General features: G+C 56.0%; 1 protein-coding gene across 2 annotated transcripts in view; it reads left to right on the plus strand.

Moving 5' to 3' along the window:
* Window positions 1-1,330: 1,330 nt before the first annotated feature.
* ARHGEF10 (Rho guanine nucleotide exchange factor 10) overlaps window positions 1,331-15,100 on the plus strand; it is a 159,794-nt gene continuing 146,024 nt past the window's right edge. Inside the window, exon 1 of one of the 2 annotated variants that reach the window (XM_034965566.3) lies at window positions 1,331-1,481. The gene's annotated coding sequence lies outside the window, so the exon portion shown is untranslated. The remainder of the gene's footprint in view (window positions 1,482-15,100) is intronic. The other variant, XM_055107279.2, reaches the window with a different exon arrangement.

Genomic DNA, 15,100 nt, shown 5'->3' on the forward strand with positions numbered 1-15,100 from the left:
GAAATACCTTTTTCAATTGATTCATAAAAACAACTCAGTCTGATTTCATAAAATTAGCAAGTGTGAATAATAAACATTGAAAAAATATCACCTTACCTACGATTATTTTTTCCAGCCATTATAGTCTTTCTATGTTGGCTATGATTTTTACATAGTCCAAAATTTTCAGGGAAATAACTTATTCCAGAGCACACAAGCCTTAAGGGCAGTTAATGTTTAGATTAATTTCGTGATACTTAGCATCCCAAATAGCTGTTTGTATTTCTTCTATAAAACAAGTGAAAGGGACTAGAAATCTCTAAGAAGTCTGACAGTTCTAAAACACTGACTTAAAATTACTTCTATGATTCGGAGATTTGGGTAGGAGAAGGCATAGAAATAAATCTAGCATCTGCGAACACACTTGTTAAATGTGCTGACCAGGTAAAAGATAACATCCTTTAGTTATTTTGGTTAAAAATGTCTTTGTTTCTCGTTTTTTTTTCTTTAATAGTAATTATAACGATAATCTGTTTCCTTTTTAAAAGTATAAGACAAATAAATGCTCAAAGTAAACAATTCCAATAACTCAGAAGGGGCCATTCCCTGGAAAGGTCCCGGGAAAAACGAGCGCTTCCTGGCAAGAAGCAAGCTTCAAAAACTGCCTCGGAAACGTGGCTGAAGTCATCGCATTTCCAAACGCCCAAGCCTTGGCTGGTCCAGGGCAGCTGGCGCGGAAGACCCGGAACGCCCTGTGGGCAGGGGCCAGCTGCGGACTGAGGGACGGGGTCTCAAGGGCGGGTCGGGTGGGGTCCCGACGCCCCCTCCTCCACTGGGCGCACCCCGGGTGTCCGCAGGGAGGGGCGATGTTCTGGGGGGGAGGGGGAGCGTCTGCCCGACGCCCCCTCCCTCAGGTGAGCTCAGCCCGTGGGGGTCCGCAGAAAGGGCGATGCTCTGGGAGAGGGTTAGGGTCTGCCCGGCGCACCCTCCCCAAGGGGCGCAGCTCTGAGCCGGGAGCAGGCTCTGCGGGGAGGATCCAGATGTTGGGGGCGGGGAGGGCACTCGGTCTGCCCAGAGACCCCTCCCGAAGTGAGCGCGGCCCGGGGTCCGCGGGGCAGGAGACGATCCGGGGGCGGGAGCCTCTGCCGCGCGCCCCCTCCTACGCGTGCGCAGCCTGGGCCGGGCGTTGGGCAGCGGGAGGGGGCGCGGGCGGCCACGTGGCCTCGAAGGAATGCGCGGGCGCGAGGGCAGGGCGCTGCCGAGAAACCGGCAGGCGCTGCGGCCAATGGGCTCCCGGAACGGTCTGGGCCCGCCAATGACAGCATGGTGGGTGGAGCAGGCCGTCCGGGCGGGAGGGGCTGGGCGCATCCCTGTAGCCGGCGGGCGCGCGATCCGGGACGGACGGGGTCGCGGGGGACGCGGGGGACGGCGGGGAACAGCGGGGAACGGCGGGGGACGGCGGGGAACAGCAGGGGACTGCGGGTCGCGTCCTGGCCGCCGAGGTGAGTGCGGGCCCCGCGGACCGTGGGTCCCCTCGCGGGCTTCTGGTTTCCTTTGAGAGTTGCACTTCTGCCCGGCTCCCCCGAAATCGCTGGGTCCCACCCGGAGGTGGCTGCGCCCCCGACCCCCTGCGCAGATGTTTCAGGGAAGGGGCTGAGACCCCCTCCCCCCGAGCAGCTCCCCCTTCCGCGGCGCCCCCGGCCCCTCAGGATAACGGCGCGGGCCTGGGCGGGGGGAGCAGGGACTGGCCGCAGGGACCCCTGGCCCCAGGGGCAGGAGCGAACTCCGATCGGCGGAAGGAGCCCGAGGGGCGAGCTGGCTTCGCCTGGGGGGTCGTGCAGTAACTTAGATTTTCCGGTAAAGGAGAAGAATGCGGTCCGCCTCAGGATGCAGAGAAGGACCGGTGTAAGGAAAGCCGGCGTCTTTCCCCCGCACCCTACCTGTCCCCCTACCCCACCAGTTCCCCGCACCCCGTGTACCCCGCCTGTCCCTCAGCACCCCCTGTTCACTCTGCACTCCACCAGTTCCCCGCACCCCAGCTGTCCCCCCGCACCCCACCTGTCCCACTGCACCCTACCTGTTTATCCTGCACCCCACCTGTTCCCCCTGCACCCCACCTGTGTCCTGTATCCCACCTGTCCCCCCACACCCCACCTGTCCCCCTGCAGCCCACCTGTCCCCTCGCACCCCACCTGTTCCCCCTGCACCCCACCTGTTCCCCCTGCACCTCACCTGTTTACCCTGCACCCCAGCTGTCCCCCGCGCCGCAGCTGTCCCCCCCACACCCCACCTGTTCCCCCGCACCCCACCTGTCCCCCTGCACCCTACCTGTTTATCCTGCACCCCACCTGTTACCCCTGCACCCCACCTGTCTCCTGTACCCCACCTGTCCCCCCACACTCCACCTGTCCCCCCGCACCCCACCTGTCCCCTCGCACCCCACCTGTTCCCCCTGCACCCCACCTGTCCTCCCCGCAGCCCACCTGTTCCCCCACACCCCACCTGTTTACTCTGCACCCCAGCTGTCCCCCCACACCCCACCTGTTCACCCTGCACCCCACCTGTTCACCTGCACTCCACCTGTCCCCCCGCACCCCACCTGTTCACCCGCACTCCACCTGTCCCCCTGCACCCCACCTGTCCCCCCGCACCCCACCTGTTCCCCTCGCACCCCACCTGTTCACCTGCACCCCACCTGTCCCCCCGCACCCCACCTGTCCCCCCGTACCCCACCTGTCCCCCTGCACCCCACCTGTCCCCCTCACCCCACCTGTCCCCCTCACGCCACCTGTCCCCCTCACCCCACCTGTCTCCCCGTACCCCACCTGTCCCCCTGCACCCCACCTGTCCCCCACATCCCACCTGTCCCCCCTGCACCTCACTTGTTTCCCCGCACCCCACCTGTCCCCTCGCACCCCACCTCTCTCCCTGAGCCCCACCTGTCCCCTGCACCTCAACTGTCCTCCTGCACCCCACCTGTCCCCCTGATCCCCACCTGTCCCCTGCACCTCACCTGTCCCCCTACACCCCACCTGTTTACCCTGCACCCCAGCTGTCCCTTGCACCCCAGCTGTCCCCCCGGTACTCCACCTGTTCCCCTGCACCCCACAGCCCGCTGGTGCCCAAGAAGCCAAGGTAGATTCTGAGGAAACTGCCCTAGGTCCACAGACGCCCTGCCCACCTGTCCCAGCCCCACTCCCCTTCCGTGGGCCCCTGGGCACTGAAGGTGAGGTCTGAGTACCCCTCCTGACTGTGGCCAGTAGGTCATGTTCCCAGGCAGCAGTAGACGAACTTGCTGTTGTCTGATATTGATTCCAGTCACTAACTTTGGCTGCAAGTAAAAATTCTCATTGAGTCAAGATGTAACGGGTTTTAATTCTTTTCTCTGGTTAACCATAACCTGAGTACGGACTGGTCAGTATTCTAGATTCTGTGCAGGAGTGACTTAATGTCCATATGGGTGGAATGCTGCAAGGAGGAACAATTTCACTGTTGCTGATTAATAATATGTTTTGAACACCTGCTTTATAGAAAATAATTTTTATTCGAAAAGAGAGATGATTACTGACGTTTACACGTCATGTATTTTTAAAAACACACTTTGTCCCTGTCTGTCTCTCACAGCATTTATTTGCTGGCTTTAGCAGCCAACATTGGCAGTTACGGATGCATAACTCTTTATAGTCAGATGAGACCTCCAGGATTTCTCAGCAGTAAGAAAAGTCATTTGTATAAGGTGCTATTTGTAATTCATTAGTTGTAGACAGTTGGGGGTGAAGTGAAGTTAAAAGGTATTCAAAATAGCTTTTTATGTTTGTAAAAGTTGATGCTTGACTTCCAGATGTAACCACATTTGTCTTCTGGGTGCTTTGGTGTGCTGCCTTTCCTCTGCAGTTTGTGTGTGCATACGTGTGCGTGTGTCTTTGTGTATGTGTTTGTGTTTCTGTGCATGTGTGTGCGTCTGTGTGTGCGTGTGTTTGTGTGTGTGTGCGCGCTTTGTGTGTGTGTGTGTGCGCGTCTGTGCGTGTATGTGAGTTGTAGATAGAGGCGTTGGGTGGTGTGGAGGGTGTGGAGTTACAGACCTGGGTTGAGGTGGGGAAGCTTTTCCCTGACCCTGTGAGTCCAGACTTCTCACGGGACTTGAGGGTGCTCACTTACGAAGTTGCTAGAAGGCGTTGTATGGGGAAGTGCTGCTTAAAACAAAGATGTTTGGCATAAATTAGAGCAAACTGGAAATGCGCTAATGACGGTTGTATTCTGTAAGCGATGTGAAAACGTCATAGTGAGATGTAAGAAAGCGCTGTTGTAGGCCCGTCATTCTTTACTGCACAGTGTGTGGCAGGAAGCATGCAAAGAACAGCTCGGATCTGGAGATGCTCAGAGAATCTGTGTTTCATGCGTGCGTTGCTTATAGTTTGCCTGGGTAGAAAGGTAAGTGGCGTGAAATAAGACAGAAGGGAAGCGTAGCTGTTAGTCATTCATGAGGGAGAACTTCAGCTCTCTCCCTTAACCAGGCTTTCTGGGAGTGTAATTTTGGAAGGTTCTGGGAGCTCTGCAGTGGGAAGGGGTGGGCCAGGCCCAGGGGCTGCCAAGGGTCTGAGAGGCAGGGAGAGCAGAGGCAGGTGACCAGCAGGGGTCCTTGCCTGGGTTGCAGACAGGGCTACAGCCCCAGGTCCGTCTAGGAAGGGGCAGGGTTACCTGTAAGGACAGGTGTGGCAAAGGGGCCCAGGGAGAATGCCCTGCCACCAGCCCCCACCCTGATACACACACACTTCTGCCACATCTGCCACCCTACTCTGCTTCAGCCTGTTCATAGTTGTCAGGTTTGGACATTGGTTTTGGTTCTGTTTGTTTGTTTTCTGTGAGTAGTTTTCCAAATTTTGATCAAAAAAGTGATCTTTTTTTTTGAAATGGAGTATCACTCTGTTGCCCTGGCTGGAGTGCAGTGGAGAGATTCGGCTTGCTGCAGTCTTTGCTTCCCAGGTTCAAGCAATTCTCCTGCCTCTGCCTCCCAAGTAGCTGGGATTATAGGCACCCACCACCGTGCCCGGCTAATTTTTGTATTTTTAGTAGAGGGGTTTTGCCATGTTGGCCAGGCTGGTCTTGAACTCCCGACCTCAAGTGATCCACCTGCCTCAGCCTCCCAAAGCGCTGGGATTACAGGCGTGAGCCACTGCATGCCCCGTCAAAATGATCATTTTAAATCGTGGATTTTTCCTTTCCTTCCATCATTGCCATTTCCTGCTTTTTGTTGTATCATTAGAGTAAAGCAGGCCTGCCAGTAGAAAGTGCTATCTGGGGGTTGTTGGTATTTTATATTTTTGTTAAATGATGTGAAAAAGGTGTAAAATATTTTAAAAAATGTTTAGGTTCAAAGTTTTTCTCTTCCATGGGTCACTTCTGATAGGGGAAATAACTTTGTAAAGTAAAATATGGTATCCAGAGCTGTGACTGGTGCGGGGGCCCTTGTGAGGGAGCGATGGGGAAGCATGCAGGTTGTCAACAGGCACATGTAGAGATGCATGGCTGTCTGCGTAGAATAGGCCTGGCTACATCAGCATTGGCAGAGGTGCTAGTTACCAATCTGGCCATTCTAGGTTCCAATATCTTAATGACCGTCAGTCCCTGGGGACTCACAGTGGGGATTTAATGAAGAAAACAGAAGGAATGGTTGTGATACCTCAACACTCTGCCTCCACTGATAGCTACAGACAGCCGAGGCCCTTTTCGGCACCAGGTGAGTCAGGGTGAGTCAGGCTCCTGCAAGTCGTAGGTATTGCTTCCGTGCTGAGATCACGTTCTTTGTTTTGTTTTGTGCCCGTGGCTTGTTGTCCAGCTGTGGGGAACAGACCCTTACACTTGGATGTGGTCGTTATTATGTTGTGGAAAAGCAGTGTGGACATTTACTTTGGAATATAAAAACCAAAAGGAAAACTTCAAAGTGTTCAAAGTGAATTTTGAACTTTTGTCCTCTCTTATTGATGTGGGTGATTGAGAGCGGACTACAGAGGAAAGGCCAAGGAATTACATTTTGTTAAACCGCGGCATGCACACTTACTGTTTTAAGGAATTACATTTTGATAAACCGTGGCATGCACACTTACTGTTTTAAGGAATTACATTTTGATAAACCATGGCATGCACACTTACTGTTTTAAGGAATTACATTTTGATAAACTGTGGCATGCACACTTACTGTTTTATTCTATCGTTTGCTTTTTTTTTTTTTTCTGAAAGGAAAATAAAGCAGTGATTTCAGTGCAGTGTCTGATTTTCTGTAAGGAACAAGAGAAAAGTGAGTCCAAAGAGCATTACATAAGCTAACGTGGTATTCAGTGCATATCTGAGCGGACACGGACGGGAAGTCCTCGAGCTTTGGAGAGGAAGCAGGCGGCAGGGCCTCCAGCACACCTGGGGGGCGGCCAACCAGCCCGGCCAGGCCGAGCGCTCCCCGCCTCCACAGTTACACTCACGTCGGGCCGGAGCTGGGTCGTCCCGACAGGATACCTGCGTGGGCCGTGTAGACACAACCCAGGGAGCTCCAGAGTTAATGACCCTCCTGGTTCAGAAGCTCCGTATGTTTTGTGTGAGAAGCGCTGAGCTGTGACGGAAGGAATGTGGTGAGTCTTCCTGATTGTGCGTGCAGTTCTGAGCCTGGCGGGGTCAGCGGCATTGAACCAGTGGGATGTGGTAAGGCCAGGCCTGTGGGCGGTTGCCCTGTGTGGGCCGGGCCAGCTTGAAGTCCGCTGAGGGCTGGAGCCAGCCCCTGACCCTGGCCAGCCTGCTTGCTGCAGGAGTGATAAGAAAGTCGACTCGTGCTTTGTTCTCAAGCACTTGACTCAGCAGGCCCGTGGGAAGCAGCCCACATGAGAGGCCCTGATCCACGTCCAGCTGCCTCCACGGAAGCCGCGGCTTCGTGGCTTCATGTCGTTTGTGTGGGCTCTGTGCATTCAGCCAGCAGAGGCACTTCTTGCAGAGCAGGGTTGAAGAGAATTCCTTTCTCTGGAAGCTGTTGTCCTGTGTTATGTAGAATAGGTCACTTTTCAGCTGCAGCTGAAGTCTAAACTAGCGTCATAGGTGCCAAGGGCTGCACAGCGGCGCAGCGCTCCATTCGTGGTCCCGAATCCGGGGTCTGCGGAGGAAGAACGCGCAGCGAGGCCCGGGGAGGCTGCTGGGACGGCGGCAGGCACCCTGCTCCTGGAATGGCGTTTAGACATGCAGGTTTCTCCGTGATTTAATAGGAAGGAATGAAAGGTGCAGCATTTTGCCAGCTGATGAAAATATCTGGGGAGCGAGTCATAGGTAGTGGTAGCAAGAAGGAGAGGGTTAGGTTCTCCAGTGTGCAGGCTCCGAAGTGGTCTCTGCCAACCGTCAGAGGGCTGCAGTTTGGAGGCAGCTCCCGCTTGCTCTAAAGAGCCACTTCCCCGCTCCGTTCTGTCTGCAGGAGCAGACGGCCCCAGAGGGCAAGGACTCCTGGTGACAAGAGGAGTATCAGACGAAGGCAAGGGAGGGAGGCTGTGTGCGCGCACCTGTAATCCTGGGAGATTTCCACTGCAATCCGCAGGCATGCGTGGCAGGCGGCTCATTTCCCGTGGGGCTCAGGCGGCTCATTTCCCGTGGGGCCCAGGCGGCTGTCCTTGGTGGGCGCTTGACTCCTGGGCGTGGCTTCTGTCCAGCATCCAGGCTGCCAGGAGCCTCCGGGGGCCGTGCAAACACCTGCGAGCACCTTCTTGGTCCCTTGAGGCCTTTCTCTATTGGCTTAGGTTTAGTGCCCTTTTGTGCTTATGTGTTTTTTGAATCAAGTTTTTATACTTGATTTAACTTCTATAAAAAGAAACAACCTTTGCACATGAAGAAAATCTACCTGCGGCCATATGACAAGCACCGGCAAATCTGGAAATGACCTATTAAGAGACAGGTGTTTCATGAATACCGCTACGTGCTAAGTACTAAGTGCTCTCACGCCCCAAGGCAGGGTGTGAACCGCAGAGACCATGTGCTTGCCCTGGGGGGCTGGCATCCTTGTGTTCAGGAAAGATGATTTAAAAAGTAAAGTAATATGATGAAAAGCTGTGGAAAGATAAGGCATACATGGGGCTACAAGGTGGAAAAATAAGGCATACACGGGGCTACAAGGTGCGGAGAGGAGGGATTTGAAATTGAATAGGAGCCATGGCAGGCGAGGCGCCAAGAGAATGGGGTCATTGCCTGAAATGCCAATGGAGCCGAGAGATGAGCTGAGCCCACGTCCACAGAAGCCCATTCCCAGTGGGAGGAACAGTGTCTGTGCGGCCCTGAGGTGGTGCACCCAGCATGTCCAGGAACAGCAGGTCGGCCAGGGCTGGAGGGCCGAAGGCAAGAGGGGACTGGTGAATGCCAGGGCAGCGGGGGAACTGCATGGGAAGAAGCCTTGGAGGCTCCGTGTGTCAGAGCGGCTGGAAGGGCCATGGGCCAGACCCATGGAGGGACAGTGTGGGAGAGCCACGGAGGGGCCATGTGACAGAGAGCTGTAGCAGACAGGGTGATGGACATCCATGGAGGGACAGTGTGTGGCAGCCGTGGAGGGACAGTGTGACATCCGTGGAGGGACAGTGGCAGCCATAGAGGGACAGTGTGACGGCCATGGAGGGACAGTGTGACATCCATGGAGGGACAGTGGCAGCCATAGAGGGACAGTGTGACGGCCATGGAGGGACAGTGTGACATCCATGGAGGGACAGTGGCAGCCGTGGAGGGACAGTGTGTGATGGCTGTGGAGAGACAGTGTGACATCCGTGGAGGGACAGTGTGACGGCCATGGAGGGACAGTGTGACATCCGTGGAGGGAAAGTGTGACGGCCGTGGAGGGACAGTGTGTCATCCGTGGAGGGACAGTGTGACGGCCATGGAGGGACAGTGTGACATCCGTGGAGGGACAGTTTGACGGCCGTGGAGGGACAGTGTGTCATACGTGGAGGGACAGTGTGACGGCCGTGGAGGGACAGTGTTTCATCTGTGGAGGGACAGTGTGACGGCCATGGAGGGACAGTGTGACATCCGTGGAGGGACAGTGTGATGGCCATGGAGGGACAGTGTGACATTCGTGGAGGGACAGTGTGACATCCGTGGAGGAACAGTGTGACGGCCGTGGAGGGACAGTGGCAGCCGTGGAGGGGCCGTGCACAGTGAGTGGTGAGTGAGTTGGGACGCGAAGGCTGCTCCGTGCTGCTGGGATTGCTGGTGTCAGCGCCCACTGCAGAGTCCTGTGCTGCGGCTCATGTACTGCTGTGCGGGTCGTGCACTGCTCGCTCCTGGACACCTGCACAGGGTGCTCCTGATGGAGTCACTTTTCAGTGTGTTGACTTTCACGTCGATGACAGGCAGCTTTTTCTCATTCTCACCATGGGATCCTGTGGGGCTGTGGCCCTGGGTCAGGAGTGCCCTGGAGGGTGACACATGGCCGGGTGGAGTTGGACGGGCTCCCTTCCCGCAGCTGCCTGTGGAAACCAGCACGTTGGCAGGAGGGGAGGGTGGTGCCCGAGCCTGTAGGTGTGGCCGGTGGGGACTGGGTGTGGGGACAGGAGTCTGTGGAATGCGGTGCTTCCTCCTGACTGTGGGGCTGGAGGAGCAGCGGTGGGTCAAGGGTGGTTGAGTCCACCCAGGGGGTCCTGTGGCCCCGCTCTGCTGGTGCCTGTCTGAGGGGCAGCTGCGGTCGAATCACCACGCTGCTCCAAGTGAGTCTCCCAAGGGCTCCAAGGGATGGAGCGTCCGTAGATGCCCGGAGGAGTTGCGGTGGCGGGGGGCGCGTTGTGTCCAAGGCTGTGTCGAGGGTCATGTGCACCCGCCCTTGCTGTGGACAGAGAGACAGGCAGAGGCAGAGACAGAGACAGAGGGAGAGAGAGACAGAGGCAGAGGCAGAGACAGAGACAGAGACAGAGGCAGAGACAGAGAGAGACAGAGGCAGAGGCAGGGACAGAGAGAGGCAGAGGCAGAGACAGAGGCAGAGACAGAGACAGAGGCACAGACAGAGGCAGAGACAGAGACAGAGGCAGAGACAGAGGCAGAGAGAGACACAGGCAGAGGCAGAGACAGAGAGAGACACAGGCAGAGGCAGAGACAGAGACAGAGACAGAGGGAGAGAGAGACAGAGACAGGCAGAGACAGAGGCAGAGAGAGACAGAGGCAGAGGCAGAGACAGAGAGAGACACAGGCAGAGACAGAGGCAGAGAGAGACACAGGCAGAGGCAGAGACACAGGCAGAGACAGAGACAGAGGGAGAGAGACAGAGGCAGAGAGAGACACAGGCAGAGGCAGAGACACAGGCAGAGACAGAGACAGAGACAGAGGGAGAGAGAGACAGAGACAGGCAGAGACAGAGGCAGAGAGAGACAGAGGCAGAGGCAGAGACAGAGAGAGACACAGGCAGAGACAGAGGCAGAGAGAGACACAGGCAGAGGCAGAGACACAGGCAGAGACAGAGACAGAGGGAGAGAGACAGAGGCAGAGAGAGACACAGGCAGAGGCAGAGACACAGGCAGAGACAGAGACAGAGGGAGAGAGACAGAGACAGGCAGAGACAGAGACAGAGACAGGCAGAGAGAGGCAGAGGCAGAGACAGAGAGAGACAGAGGCAGAGAGAGACAGAGGCAGAGACAGAGGCAGAGAGAGACACAGGCAGAAGCAGAGACAGAGAGACACAGGCAGAGGCAGAGACACAGGCAGAGACAGACAGAGGGAGAGAGAGACAGAGACAGGCAGAGACAGAGACAGAGACAGAGGCAGAGAGAGACAGAGGCAGAGACAGAGAGACAGAGGCAGAGGCAGAGACAGAGAGAGACAGAGGCATACAGAGGCAGAGACAGAGGCAGAGACAGAGGCAGAGAGAGACACAGGCAGAGACAGAGACACAGGCAGAGACAGAGACAGAGGCAGAGAGAGACAGAGGCAGAGACAGAGGCAGAGAGACACAGGCAGAGGCAGAGACACAGGCAGAGACAGAGACAGAGGCAGAGAGAGACAGAGGCAGAGGCAGAGACAGAGAGAGACAGGCAGAGGCAGAGAGAGACAGGCAGAGGCAGAGACAGAGGCAGAGAGAGACAGAGACAGAGGCAGAGACAGAGAGAGATAGAGGCAGAGACAGAGGCAGAGAGAGAGGCAGAGGCAGAGACAGAGGCAGAGAGAGACAGGCAGAGGCAGAGACAGAGAGAGACAGAGGCAGACAGGCAGAGACAGAGACAGGCAGAGACAGAGGCAGAGAGAGACACAGGCAGAGGCAGAGACACAGGCAGAGACAGACAGAGACAGAGGGAGAGAGAGACAGAGACAGGCAGAGACAGAGACAGAGACAGAGGCAGAGAGAGAGGCAGAGGCAGAGGCAGAGACAGAGACAGAGGCAGACAGACAGAGACAGAGGCAGAGACAGAGGCAGAGAGAGACAGAGGCAGAGGCAGAGACAGAGAGAGACAGGCAGAGGCAGAGACAGAGAGACAGAGGCAGACAGAGGCAGAGACAGAGGGAGAGAGAGACAGAGACAGGCAGAGACAGAGACAGAGGCAGAGGCAGAGACAGAGAGAGACAGAGGCAGAGGCAGAGACAGAGAGACAGAGGCAGACAGAGACAGAGACAGAGGCAGAGGCAGAGACAGAGAGACAGAGGCAGACAGAGGCAGAGGCAGAGACAGAGGCAGAGACAGAGGGAGAGAGAGACAGAGACAGGCAGAGACAGAGACAGAGACAGAGGCAGAGAGAGGCAGAGGCAGAGACAGAGACAGAGGGAGAGAGACAGAGACAGGCAGAGACAGAGACAGAGACAGAGGCAGAGAGAGACAGAGGCAGAGGCAGAGACGGAGACAGAGGCAGACAGAGACAGAGACAGAGGCAGAGACAGGCAGAGACAGAGGCAGAGAGAGACAGAGGCAGAGGCAGAGACAGAGAGAGACAGAGGCAGAGGCAGAGACAGAGAGAGACAGAGGCAGACAGAGGCAGAGACAGAGGCAGAGAGAGACACAGACAGAGACAGAGACAGAGGCAGAGAGAGACAGAGGCAGAGGCAGAGACAGAGAGAGACAGAGGCAGACAGAGGCAGAGACAGAGACAGAGGCAGAGAGAGACACAGGCAGAGGCAGAGACACAGGCAGAGACAGAGACAGAGGCAGAGAGAGACAGAGGCAGAGGCAGAGAGAGACAGAGGTAGAGACAGAGGCAGAGACAGAGGCAGAGAGAGAGGCAGAGACAGAGGCAGAGAGAGACAGAGGCAGAGGCAGAGACAGAGAGAGACAGAGGCAGAGGCAGAGACAGAGACAGAGGCAGAGACAGAGGCAGAGACAGAGGCAGAGAGAGACAGAGACAGAGACAGAGGCAGAGAGAGACAGAGACAGAGGGAGAGAGAGACAGGCAGAGACAGACAGACAGAGGGAGAGAGAGACAGACAGAGGCACAGACAGAGGCAGAGAGAGAGACAGAGGCAGAGGCAGAGGCAGAGACAGAGAGAGACAGAGACAGAGCCAGAGGCAGAGGCAGAGACAGAGAGAGACAGAGACAGAAGCAGAGACAGAGGCAGAGACAGAGGCAGAGACAGAGGCAGAGAGAGACAGAGACAGAGGCACAGACAGAGGCAGAGAGAGAGAGACAGAGGCAGAGACAGAGGCAGAGAGAGGCAGAGACAGAGACAGAGGCAGAGAGAGACAGAGGCAGAGGCAGAGACAGAGAGAGACAGGCAGAGGCAGAGACAGAGACAGAGACAGAAGCAGAGACAGAGACAGAGGCAGAGACAGAGGCAGAGAGAGACAGAGACAGAGGCAGAGAGAGACAGAGGCAGAGACAGGCAGAGAGAGACAGAGACAGAGGCAGAGACAGAGGGAGAGAGAGAGAGACAGAGGCAGAGACAGAGGCAGAGAGAGACAGAGGCAGAGACAGAGACAGAGGCAGGGACAGAGAGAGACAGAGGCAGAGACATGCAGAGACAGAAGCAGAGACAGAGACAGAGAGAGACCGACAGAGGCAGAGACAGGCAGAGAGAGGCAGAGGCAGAGACAGAGACAGAGGCAGAGAGAGACAGAGGCAGAGGCAGAGAGAGAAGCGGAGACAGAGACAGGCAGAGAGAGACAGAGGCAGAGGCAGAGAGAGAAGCGGAGACAGAGACAGGCAGAGAGACAGAGACAGAGGCAGAGAGACAGAGACAGAGGCAGAGAGAGACAGAAGCAGAGACAGACAGAGGCAGAGAGAGACAGAAGCAGAGACAGAGAGAGACAGAGACAGAGAGAGACTGAGACAGAGGCAGAGAGAGACAGAGACAGAGGCAGAGACAGAAGCAGAGAGAGAGACAGACAGAGGCAGAGAGAGACAGAGACAGGCAGAGAGACAGAGACAGAGGCAGAGAGAGACAGAGGCAGAGGCAGAGACAGAGGCAGAGACAGAAGCAGAGAGAGAGACAGAGACAGAGGCAGAGAGAGACAGAGACAGAGGCAGAGACAGAGAGAGACAGAGACAGAGGCAGAGACAGAGAGAGACAGAGGCAGAGACAGAGAGAGACAGAGACAGAAGCAGAGAGAGAGACAGAGACAGAGGCAGAGAGAGACAGAGACAGAGGCAGAGACAGAGAGAGACAGAGGCAGAGACAGAGAGAGACAGAGACAGAAGCAGAGACAGGCAGAGACAGAGAGAGACAGAGGCAGAGACAGAGAGAGACAGAGACAGAAGCAGAGACAGGCAGAGACAGAGAGAGACAGAGGCAGAAGCAGAGACAGAGGCAGAGACAGAGGCAGAGACAGAGGCAGAGACAGAGGCAGAGAGAGACAGAGGCAGAGACAGGCAGAGAGAGACAGAGACAGAGGCAGAGAGAGACAGAAGCAGAGACAGAGACAGAGGCAGAGAGAGACAGAAGCAGAGACAGAGACAGAGACAGAGGCAGAGAGAGACAGAAGCAGAGACAGAGACAGAGGCAGAGAGAGACAGAAGCAGAGACCGAGACAGAGGCAGAGAGAGACAGAGACAGAGACAGAGGCAGAGACAGAAGCAGAGAGAGACAGAAGCAGAGACAGAGGCAGAGAGAGACAGAGGCAGAGACAGAGGCAGAGACAGAAGCAGAGAGAGACAGAGACAGAGGCAGAGAGAGACAGAGACAGGCAGAGAGAGACAGAGACAGAGGCAGAGACAGAAGCAGAGAGAGAGACAGAGACAGGCAGAGAGACAGACAGACAGAGTCAGAGAGAGACAGAGACACAGGCAGAGAGAGACACAGACAGAGACAGAGGCAGAGAGAGACAGAAGCAGAGACAGAGACAGAGGCAGAGAGACAGAAGCAGAGACCGAGACAGAGGCAGAGAGAGAGACAGAGACAGAGGCAGAGACAGAAGCAGAGAGAGAGACAGAGACAGGCAGAGAGAGACAGAAGCAGAGACAGAGACAGAGGCAGAGAGAGACAGAGACAGGCAGAGAGAGGCAGAGGCAGAGACAGAGGCAGAGACAGAAGCAGAGAGAGACAGAGACAGAGGCAGAGAGAGACAGAGACATGCAGAGAGAGACAGAGACAGAGGCAGAGACAGAAGCAGAGAGAGAGACAGACAGGGAGAGAGAGACAGACAGACAGAGGCAGAGAGAGACAGAGACACAGGCAGAGAGAGACAGAGGCAGAGACAGAGACAGAGGCAGACAGAGACAGGCAGAGAGAGACAGAGGCAGAGACAGAGGCAGAGACAGAAGCAGAGACAGAGGCAGAGAGAGACAGAGGCAGAGACAGAAGCAGAGACAGAGACAGAGGCAGAGAGACAGGCAGAGGCAGAGACAGAGAGAGACAGAGGCAGAGACAGAGAGAGACAGAGGCAGAGACAGAGGCAGAGACAGAGACAGAGGCAGACAGAGACAGGCAGAGAGAGACAGAGGCAGAGGCAGAGACAGAGGCAGAGACAGAAGCAGAGACAGAGACAGAGGCAGAGAGAGACAGAGGCAGAGAGAGAGGCAGAGACAGAGGCAGAGAGGGACAGAGGCAGAGAGAGAGGCAGAGACAGAGGCAGGGACAGAGAGAGACAGAGGCAGAGACAGATGCAGAGACAGAAGCAGAGACAGAAGCAGAGACAGAGGCAGAGAGAGACAGCGACAGAGAGACAGAGACAGAGGCAGAGACAGGCAGAGACAGGCAGAGAGAG

The sequence above is a fragment of the Pan paniscus genome, chromosome 7 (assembly GCF_029289425.2).
Source record: "Pan paniscus chromosome 7, NHGRI_mPanPan1-v2.0_pri, whole genome shotgun sequence".
NCBI classification, from domain to species: Eukaryota; Metazoa; Chordata; class Mammalia; order Primates; family Hominidae; genus Pan; species Pan paniscus.